The following is an 11,491-nucleotide window of genomic DNA, read 5'->3' as shown; positions in this document are numbered from 1 at the left end:
CTCTCCCCGCTCACCCAACTCTCGCCCTCGAACGCCCATCGACTCCTCGCTCACCCAACTCTCGCCCTCTAACGCCCACCGACTCCTCGCCCTCTAACGCCCATAGACTCTCCCCACTCACCCAACTCTCGCCCTCTAACGCCCATCGACTCTCGCCCTCTAACGCCCATCGACTCTCGCCCTCTAACGCCCATTGACTCCCCACTCACCCAACTCTCGCCCTCTAACGCCCATCGACTCTCGCCCTCTAACGCCCATTGACTCCCCACTCACCCAACTCTCGCCCTCTAACGCCCATCGACTCTCGCCCTCTAACGCCCATTGACTCCCCACTCACCCAACTCTCGCCCTCTAACGCCCATCGACTCTCGCCCTCTAACGCCCATTGACTCCCCACTCACCCAACTCTCGCCCTCTAACGCCCATCGACTCTCGCCCTCTAACGCCCATTGACTCCCCACTCACCCAACTCTCGCCCTCTAACGCCCATCGACTCTCGCCCTCTAACGCCCATTGACTCCCCACTCACCCAACTCTCGCCCTCTAACGCCCATCGACTCTCGCCCTCTAACGCCCATTGACTCCCCACTCACCCAACTCTCGCCCTCTAACGCCCATCGACTCTCGCCCTCTAACGCCCATTGACTCCCCACTCACCCAACTCTCGCCCTCTAACGCCCATCGACTCTCGCCCTCTAACGCCCATTGACTCCCCACTCACCCAACTCTCGCCCTCTAACGCCCATCGACTCTCGCCCTCTAACGCCCATTGACTCCCCACTCACCCAACTCTCTCCCTCTAACGCCCATCGACTCTCGCCCTCTAACACCCATCGACTCCCCGCTCACCCAACTCTCGCCCTCTAACGCCCATCGACTCTCGCCGTCTAACGCCCACCGACTCCCCACTCACCCAACTCTCGCCCTCTAACGCCCATCGACTCTCGCCCTCTAACGCCCACCGACTCCCCACTCACCCAACTCTCGCCCTCTAACGCCCATCGACTCTCGCCCTCTAACGCCCATTGACTCCCCACTCACCCAACTCTCGCCCTCTAACGCCCATCGACTCTCGCCCTCTAACGCCCATTGACTCCCCACTCACCCAACTCTCGCCCTCTAACGCCCACCGACTCCTCGCCCTCTAACGCCCATTGACTCCCCACTCACCCAACTCTCGCCCTCTAACGCCCATCGACTCTCGCCCTCTAACGCCCACTGACTCCCCACTCACCCAACTCTCGCCCTCTAACGCCCATCGACTCTCGCCCTCTAACGCCCATTGACTCCCCACTCACCCAACTCTCGCCCTCTAACGCCCATCGACTCTCGCCCTCTAACGCCCATTGACTCCCCACTCACCCAACTCTCGCCCTCTAACGCCCATCGACTCTCGCCCTCTAACGCCCATTGACTCCCCACTCACCCAACTCTCGCCCTCTAACGCCCATCGACTCTCGCCCTCTAACGCCCATTGACTCCCCACTCACCCAACTCTCGCCCTCTAACGCCCATCGACTCTCGCCCTCTAACGCCCATTGACTCCCCACTCACCCAACTCTCTCCCTCTAACGCCCATCGACTCTCGCCCTCTAACACCCATCGACTCCCCGCTCACCCAACTCTCGCCCTCTAACGCCCATCGACTCTCGCCGTCTAACGCCCACCGACTCCCCACTCACCCAACTCTCGCCCTCTAACGCCCATCGACTCTCGCCCTCTAACGCCCACCGACTCCCCACTCACCCAACTCTCGCCCTCTAACGCCCATCGACTCTCGCCCTCTAACGCCCATTGACTCCCCACTCACCCAACTCTCGCCCTCTAACGCCCATCGACTCTCGCCCTCTAACGCCCATTGACTCCCCACTCACCCAACTCTCGCCCTCTAACGCCCATCGACTCTCGCCCTCTAACGCCCATTGACTCCCCACTCACCCAACTCTCGCCCTCTAACGCCCATCGACTCTCGCCCTCTAACGCCCATTGACTCCCCACTCACCCAACTCTCGCCCTCTAACGCCCATCGACTCTCGCCCTCTAACGCCCATTGACTCCCCACTCACCCAACTCTCGCCCTCTAACGCCCATCGACTCTCGCCCTCTAACGCCCATTGACTCCCCACTCACCCAACTCTCGCCCTCTAACGCCCATCGACTCTCGCCCTCTAACGCCCATTGACTCCCCACTCACCCAACTTTAGCCCTTTCCCCACCAGCACAGTCTGCGGACTCCCTGCACCCCCAAACACTCGCCCGTGCACTCAGACCCACCCCCGATCCCCCATCTTGCCACGCTCTCACCCGGACCCGTTTCCCACCCCCCGAAACCCCCGCCACTTCGCCCCGAACTCTTCCACAGGTCTCCGTCCCACCCAGGGACGGGGGAACCTCTGAGAGCGCTTCAACGCTGGGGAGGAAGAGGGAGGCAGCGCAGGGCAGGAGGATTCCAGGGCGACGAGGTGTGGGGGTCGCAGGGGAGGGGACCAAAGGGGGTCTCGCTCGGTGGGCGGGTGAGGGGAAGGATTGAAGGGACTCGGGATGGGAAGGGAGGAAGACGGGAGCGTTCCAGGGAAGCGTCCAACTCTGTACTGACCGATAATTCGTCAATAAAATTCATTGCCAGGAGATGTCAGTAAGTGATTGATTACTCGGGAGATCGGGGTGATATACCCCACACCCCTCACTGTAACACACTGATATACCCCACACCCCTCACTGTAACACACTGATATACCCCACACCCCTCACTGTAACACACTGATATATCCCCACACCCCTCACTGTAACACGCTGATATACCCCACACCCCTCACTGTAACACACTGATATATCCCACACCCCTCACTGTAACACACTGATATACCCCACACCCCTCACTGTAACACACTGATATATCCCCACACCCCTCACTGTAACACACTGATATACCCCACACCCCTCACTGTAACACACTGATATATCCCCACACCCCTCACTGTAACACACTGATATATCCCACACCCCTCACTGTAACACACTGATATACCCCACACCCCTCACTGTAACACACTGATATATCCCACACCCCTCACTGTAACACACTGATATATCCCACACCCCTCACTGTAACACACTGATATATCCCACACCCCTCACTGTGACACACTGATATACCCCACACCCCTCACTGTGACACACTGATATACCCCACACCCCTCACTGTGACACACTGATATACCCCACACCCCTCACTGTAACACACTGATATATCCCACACCCCTCACTGTAACACACTGATATACCCCACACCCCTCAGTGTAACACACTGATATATCCCACACCCCTCACTGTAACACACTGATATATCCCCACACCCCTCACTGTAACACACTGATATATCCCACACCCCTCACTGCAACACACTGATATATCCCACACCCCTCACTGTAACACACTGATATACCCCACACCCCTCACTGTAACACACTGATATACCCCACACCCCTCACTGTAACACACTGATATACCCCACACCCCTCACTGTAACACACTGATATACCCCACACCCCTCACTGTAACACACAGATATATCCCACACCCCTCACTGTAACACACTGATATACCCAACACCCCTCACTGTAACACACTGATATACCCCACACCCCTCACTGTAATACACTGATATACCCCACACCCCTCACTGTAACACACTGATATACCCCACACCCCACACTGTAACACACTGATATATCCGACACCCCTCACTGTAAAACAGTGATATATCCCCACACCCCTCACTGTAACACACTGATATATCCCACACCCCTCACTGTAAGACACTGATATACCCCACACCCCTCACTGTAACACACTGATATACCCCACACCCCTCACTGTAACACACTGATATATCCCCACACCCCACACTGTAACACACTGATATATCCCACACCCCTCACTGTAACACACTGATATACCCCACACCCCTCACTGTAACACAGTGATATATCCCCACACCCCTCACTGTAACACACTGATATACCCCACACCCCTCACTGTAACACACTGATATATCCCACACCCCTCACTGTAACACACTGATATATCCCCACACCCCTCACTGTAACACACTGATATACCCCACACCCCTCACTGTAACACACTGATATACCTCACACCCCTCACTGTAACACACTGATATATCCCCACACCCCTCACTGTAACACACTGATATATCCCCACACCCCTCACTGTAACACACTGATATATCCCCACAGCCCTCACTGTAACACACTGATATACCCCACACCCCTCACTGTAACACACTGATATATCCCACACCCCTCACTGTAACACACTGATATATCCCACACCCCTCACTGTAACACACTGATATACCCCACACCCCTCACTGTAACACACTGATATATCCCCACACCCATCACTGTAACACACTGATATACCCCACACCCCTCACTGTAACACAGTGATATATCCCCACACCCCTCACTGTAACACACTGATATACCCCACACCCCTCACTGTAACACACTGATATATCCCACACCCCTCACTGTAACACACTGATATATCCCCACACCCCTCACTGTAACACACTGATATACCCCACACCCCTCACTGTGACACACTGATATACCCCACACCCCTCACTGTGACACACTGATATATCCCCACACCCCTCACTGTAACACACTGATATACCCCATACCCCTCACTGTAACACACTGATATACCCCACACCCCTCACTGTAACACACTGATATACCCCATACCCCTCACTGTAACACACTGATATATCCCACACCCCTCACTGTAACACACTGATATATCCCCACACCCCTCACTGTAACACACTGATATACCCCACACCCCTCACTGTAACACACTGATATATCCCACACCTCTCACTGTAACACACTGATATATCCCCACACCCCTCACTGTAACACACTGATATATCCCACACCCCTCACTGTAACACACTGATATACCCCACACCCCTCACTGTAACACACTGATATACCCCACACCCCTCACTGTAACACACTGATATACCCCACACCCCTCACTGTAACTCACTGATATACCCCACACCCCTCACTGTGACACACTGATATATCGAACACCCCTCACTGTGACACACTGATATACCCCACACCCCTCACTGTAACACACTGATATATCCCACACCCCTCACTGTGACACACTGATATATCCCCACACGCCTCACTGTAACACACTGATATACCACACACCCCTCACTGTAACACACTGATATATCCCACACCCCTCACTGTAACACACTGATATACCCCACACCCCTCACTGTAACACACTGATATACCCCACACCCCTCACTGTAACACACTGATATACCCCACACCCCTCACTGTAACTCACTGATATACCCCACACCCCTCACTGTGACACACTGATATATCGAACACCCCTCACTGTGACACACTGATATACCCCACACCCCTCACTGTAACACACTGATATATCCCACACCCCTCACTGTGACACACTGATATATCCCCACACGCCTCACTGTAACACACTGATATACCACACACCCCTCACTGTAACACACTGATATATCCCACACCCCTCACTGTAACACACTGATATACCCCACACCCCTCACTGTAACACACTGATATACCCCACACCCCTCACTGTAACACACTGATATACCCCACACCCCTCACTGTAACACACTGATATATCCCCACACCCCTCACTGTGACACACTGATATATCCCCACACCCCTCACTGTAACACACTGATATACCCCGCACCCCTCACTGTAACACACTGATATACCCCACACCCCTCACTGTAACACACTGATATACCCCACACCCCTCACTGTAACACACTGATATATCCCCACACCCCTCACTGTGACACACTGATATATCCCACACCCCTCACTGTGACACAGTGATATATCCCACACCCCTCACTGTAACACACTGATATATCCCACACCCCTCACTGTAACACACTGATATACCCCACACCCCTCACTGTAACACACTGATATACCCCACACTCCTCACTGTAACACACTGATATATCCCCACACGCCTCACTGTAACACACTGATATACCACACACCCCTCACTGTAACACACTGATATATCCCACACCCCTCACTGTAACACACTGATATACCCCACACCCCTCACTGTAACACACTGATATACCCCACACCCCTCACTGTAACACACTGATATATCGCACACCCCTCACTGTAACACACTGATATACCCCACACCCCTCACTGTAACACACTGATATACCCCACACCCCTCACTGTAACACACTGATATACCCCACACCCCTCACTGTGAAACACTGATATATCCCCACACCCCTCACTGTAACACACTGATATACCCCACACCCCTCACTGTAACACACTGATATATCCCACACCCCTCACTTTAACACACTGATATATCCCACACCCCTCACTGTAACACACTGATATATCCCACACCCCTCACTGTAACACACTGATATACCCCACACCCCTCACTATAACACACTGATATACCCCACACCCCTCACTGTAACACACTGATATACCCCACACACCTCACTGTAACACACTGATATACCCCACACCCCTCACTGTAACACACTGATATATCCCACACCCCTCACTGTGACACACTGATATATCCCCACACCCCTCACTGTAACACACTGATATACCCCACACCCCTCACTGTAACACACTGATACACCCCACACCCCTCACTGTAACACACTGATATATCCCACACCCCTCACTGTGACACACTGATATATCCCCACACCCCTCACTGTGACACACTGATATACCCCACACCCTCACTGTAACACACTGATATACCCCACACCCCTCACTGTAACACACTGATATATCCCCACACCCCTCACTGTAACACACTGATATACCCCACACCCCTCACTGTGACACACTGATATACCCCACACCCCTCACTGTAACACACTGATATACCCCACACCCCTCACTGTAACACACTGATATACCCCACACCCCTCACTGTAACACACTGATACACCCCACACCCCTCACTGTAACACACTGATATACCCCACACCCCTCACTGTAACACACTGATATATCCCACACCCCTCACTGTAACACACTGATATATCCCACACCCCTCACTGTAACACAGTGATATATCCCCACACCCCTCACTGTAACACACTGATATACCCCACACCCCTCACTGTAACACACTGATATATCCCACACCCCTCACTGTAACACACTGATATATCCCCACACCCCTCACTGTAACACACTGATATACCCCACACCCCTCACTGTGACACACTGATATATCCCCACACCCCTCACTGTAACACACTGATATACCCCATACCCCTCACTGTAACACACTGATATACCCCACACCCCTCACTGTAACACACTGATATACCCCATACCCCTCACTGTAACACACTGATATATCCCACACCCCTCACTGTAACACACTGATATATCCCCACACCCCTCACTGTAACACACTGATATACCCCACACCCCTCACTGTAACACACTGATATATCCCACACCTCTCACTGTAACACACTGATATATCCCCACACCCCTCACTGTAACACACTGATATATCACACACCCCTCACTGTAACACACTGATATACCCCACACCCCTCACTGTAACACACTGATATACCCCACACCCCTCACTGTAACACACTGATATACCCCACACCCCTCACTGTAACTCACTGATATACCCCACACCCCTCACTGTGACACACTGATATATCGAACACCCCTCACTGTGACACACTGATATACCCCACACCCCTCACTGTAACACACTGATATATCCCACACCCCTCACTGTGACACACTGATATATCCCACACCCCTCACTGTAACACACTGATATACCCCACACCCCTCACTGTAACACACTGATATACCCCACACCCCTCACTGTAACACACTGATATACCCCACACCCCTCACTGTAACACACTGATATATCCCCACACGCCTCACTGTAACACACTGATATACCCCATACCCCTCACTGTAACACACTGATATACCACACACCCCTCACTGTAACACACTGATATATCCCACACCCCTCACTGTAACACACTGATATACCCCACACCCCTCACTGTAACACACTGATATACCCCACACCCCTCACTGTAACACACTGATATATCCCACACCCCTCACTGTAACACACTGATATACCCCACACCCCTCACTGTAACACACTGATATACCCCACACCCCTCACTGTGACACACTGATATATCCCCACACCCCTCACTGTAACACACTGATATACCCCACACCCCTCACTGTAACACACTGATATATCCCACACCCCTCACTTTAACACACTGATATATCCCACACCCCTCACTGTAACACACTGATATACCCCACACCCCTCACTATAACACACTGATATACCCCACACCCCTCACTGTAACACACTGATATACCCCACACCCCTCACTGTAACACACTGATACACCCCACACCCCTCACTGTAACACACTGATATACCCCACACCCCTCACTGTAACACACTGATATACCCCACACCCCTCACTGTAACACACTGATACACCCCACACCCCTCACTGTAACACACTGATATATCCCACACCCCTCACTGTGACACACTGATATATCCCCACACCCCTCACTGTAACACACTGATATACCCCACACCCCTCACTGTAACACACTGATACACCCCACACCCCTCACTGTAACACACTGATATATCCCACACCCCTCACTGTGACACACTGATATATCCCCACACCCCTCACTGTAACACACTGATATACCCCACACCCCTCACTGTAACACACTGATATATCCCCACACCCCTCACTGTAACACACTGATATATCCCACACCCCTCACTGTAACACACTGATATACCCCACACCCCTCACTGTAACACACTGATATACCCCACACCCCTCACTGTAACACACTGATATATCCCACACCCCTCACTGTGACACACTGATATATCCCCACACCCCTCACTGTAACACACTGATATACCCCACACCCCTCACTGTAACACACTGATACACCCCACACCCCTCACTGTAACACACTGATATACCCCACACCCCTCACTGTAACACACTGATATATCCCACACCCCTCACTGTAACACACTGATATATCCCACACCCCTCACTGTAACACACTTATATATCCCCACACCCCTCACTGTGACACACTGATATACCCCACACCCCTCACTGTAACACACTGATATACCCCACACCCCTCACTGTGACACACTGATATACCCCACACCCCTCACTGTGACACACCGATATACCCCACACCCCTCACTGTAACACACTGATATGCCCCACACCCCTCACTGTAACACACTGATATATCCCACACCCCTCACTGTGACACACTGATATATCCCACACCCCTCACTGTAACACACTGATATACCCCACACCCCTCACTGTAACACACTGATATACCCCACACCCCTCACTGGAACACACTGATATACCCCACACCCCTCACTGTAACACACTGATATATCCCCACACCCCTCACTGTAACACACTGATATACCCCATACCCCTCACTGTAACACACTGATATACCACACACCCCTCACTGTAACACACTGATATATCCCACACCCCTCACTGTGACACACTGATATATCCCCACACCCCTCACTGTAACACACTGATATACCCCACACCCCTCACTGTAACACACTGATATATCCCACACCCCTCACTGTAACACACTGATATATCCCCACACCCCTCACTGTAACACACTGATATACTCCACACCCCTCACTGTAACACACTGATATATCCCCACACCCCTCACTGTAACACACTGATATATCCCACACCCCTCACTGTAACACACTGATATACCCCACACCCCTCACTGTAACACACTGATATACCCCACACCCCTCACTGTGACACACTGATATATCCCCACACCCCTCACTGTAACACACTGATATACCCCACACCCCTCACTGTAACACACTGATATATCCCACACCCCTCACTTTAACACACTGATATATCCCACACCCCTCACTGTAACACACTGATATATCCCACACCCCTCACTGTAACACACTGATATATCCCACACCCCTCAGTGTAACACACTGATACACCCCACACCCCTCACTGTAACACACTGATATATCCCACACCCCTCACTGTGACACACTGATATATCCCCACACCCCTCACTGTAACACACTGATATACCCCACACCCCTCACTGTAACACACTGATACACCCCACACCCCTCACTGTAACACACTGATATACCCCACACCCCTCACTGTAACACACTGATATATCCCCACACCCCTCACTGTGACACACTGATATATCGCCACACCCCTCACTGTAACACACTGATATACCCCACACCCCTCACTGTAACACACTGATATATCCCACACCCCTCACTGTAACACACTTATATATCCCCACACCCCTCACTGTGACACACTGATATACCCCACACCCCTCACTGTAACACACTGATATACCCCACACCCCTCACTGTGACACACTGATATACCCCACACCCCTCACTGTAACACACTGATATACCCCACACCCCTCACTGTAACACACTGATATACCCCACACCCCTCACTGTAACACACTGATATACCCCACACCCCTCACTGTAACACACTGGTATATCCCACACCCCTCACTGTAAAACACTGATATACCCCACACCCCTCACTGTAACACACTGATATATCCCGCACCCCTCACTGTAAAACACTGATATACCCCACACCCCTCACTGTCACACACTGATATATCCCCACACTCCTCACTGTCACACACTGATACATCCCACACCCCTCACTGTAACACACTGATATACCCCACACCCCTCACTGTAACACACTGATATATCCCACACACCTCACTGTTCCACACTGATATACCCCACACCCCTCACTGTAACACACTGATATACCCCACACCCCTCACTGTAACACAATGATATTCCCCACACCCCTCACTGTCACACACTGATATATCCCACACCCCACACTGTCACACACTGATATACCCCACACCCCTCACTGTCACACACTGATATATCCCACACCCCTCACTGTAACACACTGATATATCCCACACCTCTCACTGTAACACACTGATATATCCCCACACCCCTCACTGTAACACACTGATATATCCCACACCCCTCACTGTAACACACTGATATACCCCACACCCCTCACTGTAACACACTGATATACCCCACACCCCTCACTGTAACACACTGATATACCCCACACCCCTCACTGTAACTCACTGATATACCCCACACCCCTCACTGTGACACACTGATATATCGAACACCCCTCACTGTGACACACTGATATACC

General features: G+C 52.0%; 1 protein-coding gene across 1 annotated transcript in view; it reads left to right on the top strand.

The window, feature by feature from the left end:
- LOC140473640 (haptoglobin-like) overlaps nucleotides 1-2,628 on the top strand; it is a gene marked incomplete at its 5' end in the record, with an annotated part of 9,536 nt that extends 6,908 nt beyond the window's left edge. The window contains 1 exon segment of the mRNA XM_072567622.1: nucleotides 1-2,628. This exon segment is cut by the window's left edge and continues 631 nt beyond it.
- Nucleotides 2,629-11,491: the final 8,863 nt, after the last annotated feature.

This window comes from Chiloscyllium punctatum, unplaced genomic scaffold, assembly GCF_047496795.1.
Source record: "Chiloscyllium punctatum isolate Juve2018m unplaced genomic scaffold, sChiPun1.3 scaffold_665, whole genome shotgun sequence".
Taxonomy (NCBI): Eukaryota; Metazoa; Chordata; class Chondrichthyes; order Orectolobiformes; family Hemiscylliidae; genus Chiloscyllium; species Chiloscyllium punctatum.
The sequence above is the reverse complement of the archived record's forward strand: the minus strand, read 5'-3'. Positions and strand labels throughout refer to the sequence as shown.